A 2,046-nucleotide genomic window follows, 5' to 3' on the forward strand; every position below is an offset into this window, starting at 1 on the left:
TAGTAAATGACTTTGTGCATGTTTAGCCTTTTCCCCAGTGTGGGCTGTAGCCCAACAGGCATGAGAATAAGTGTCAATAGGCATGAAAATATATTTTTAATTTTCCAAATGCTAGAAAATGAGTGACATCGGTTTGCCATAAAACATTAGATTTGAGCCCCCTAGGGTTTACATCCGGGGGGTTATAAAGGTGGTACCTGTAAATGTGGGATGCGAGATTTACAGGTATGAACAATTCTTTTTAACTGTGAAACTGGGATTTGTGGGAATCGCGCTTGAAGCCCTCTCCAGTTAACATGAGTTAAGGCATGAAAATCAGATGCACACTGTGTGGTGTAAACATTGGTGCCTGTCGTAGATATTTTGTCTGCCAGGGCATTTCCTGAAGAAAAGAACCCGGGCAGCCCTTGGTGCCCCCTTAAATGGTGCACGTAAATAGGTTGGTATCTTTGTTGTAAATAGGACCAGACCTGTGGTGTGATAGGGTTGTTGTCCAATTGGATATGAGAATTGAGCAACCCAGGCAATAAATTTACAACATATAAACTATCAGAGAACAAATTCATGGGGTCTGGAACTTCTTTTAAAGCCATCATAATTGTCAATAATTCTTTATATTGTGCAGATCCATAGCAAGGTTGAAAACTCCTTTTTGGTGGGGGGTTATGTTGAAATGTTTCAGGCTGATAAATTATAATTGCAGCTCCCGCTTTCCCCCCATCTGTGAATATATTATATCCATCAGTTGAAGGATGGTTGGAAAACAAATGCGGGGCCTCCCAATTTAACCAGTTGAATGATGATACCCACTTGTGAGCTCCATAATGGCAGTCAATAAGGCCCCAAAACCCCTCTAATGCCAGCGCCAGTCGACCATTGTTTCTGTTAAGCCATGTAAAATCAGACAGTTGATAGAGGACTATTATTTTAACTGTTTCCTTGGTGTAACAGTGCATAGCGGTGTCTCTCCTTTTTATAATTAAATCAGCTAATTGATCAATAAGGGTGTAAACTTGGGGAGGCCCCCCGAGAGAAATATGGATCCATTGGAGGGGCTGCCCTTCCTGTACCAAAACTGCCATTATTGTGGATTGGCTGGCCAGGAGCCATAACTGTAAAGGAATGGTGACACAATACCTGGCTAATTGGGCCCAGTTTAAGTAATTTTGCACCTTGTTTAATATTTGCTTATGGCACAATTGTAATGGAATTTTTCTTGTTATAGACTTTTCTTTTAATAACTCAAATAAAGGAGTTAATTCCCCTGTGGGGATGGGGATCCAAGATCAAAACCAATTAATTTCTCCTAAAAGACCCTGTAATTCAGGAAGTGAGTACTCATCCTGAATAGAAAGCTGAGGTTCTAAACGGCTGGTGTCTTCCAGGGTTAGTTGTGACCCCAGGAATTTAAAAGGAGGTACAACTTGAATTTTATCAGATGAAATGTGAAGGTTTCTCCTACTCAAACAACCTTGTAAAATTTTGTAAACGTTGGCCAACTGATTGGGTGTAGGGGCCCCCAAAATCATATATATATATAATGTAACTTTGAAAAGCTGCCTAATAGGCAGCAACAATTGAAATACATAATTTTGGCAAAAAGAAGGACTATTGGCCATTCCTTGGGGCAATACCACCCATTCATACCATTTGTCAGGCCCTTGGAAGTTGGTAGATGGGACCGAAAAGGCGAATCTTTCACAATCAAGTGGATGGAGAGGGATGGGGGAAAAAAGCAGTCCTTGAGATGCAAGTGGCTAGGGATGGCAGGGTCCAAGGTAGGCCCCGCAAAGGAGTCCCCATAATAATCATCCTTTTGTTTATCTCTCTAAGATCTTGGAGCATTCTCCATTTTCCTGAAGCCTTTTTTATTACAAAAACGGGCGTGTGCCAAGGGCTGACAGAGGGTCGAATGTGTCCCAACCTAAGTTGTTCTTGGATAATATCTCTCAAAGCCTGTAGTTTGTGAGAAGGGAGTGGCCATAGCTCCACCCATATTGGAGGTCCATCTCTCCATTTAATCTGGGGGACCAGGGGAGCAGTGGC

General features: G+C 42.0%; 1 protein-coding gene across 1 annotated transcript in view; it reads left to right on the top strand.

The window, feature by feature from the left end:
- LOC103608809 (keratin-associated protein 4-3-like) overlaps window positions 1-2,046 on the top strand; it is a 43,842-nt gene that overhangs the window by 13,161 nt on the left and 28,635 nt on the right. The gene's annotated exons all lie outside the window — the stretch shown is intronic.

The sequence above is a fragment of the Galeopterus variegatus genome, unplaced genomic scaffold (genome assembly GCF_000696425.1).
Source record: "Galeopterus variegatus unplaced genomic scaffold, G_variegatus-3.0.2 Scaffold8876, whole genome shotgun sequence".
In the NCBI taxonomy this organism is placed as follows: domain Eukaryota; kingdom Metazoa; phylum Chordata; class Mammalia; order Dermoptera; family Cynocephalidae; genus Galeopterus; species Galeopterus variegatus.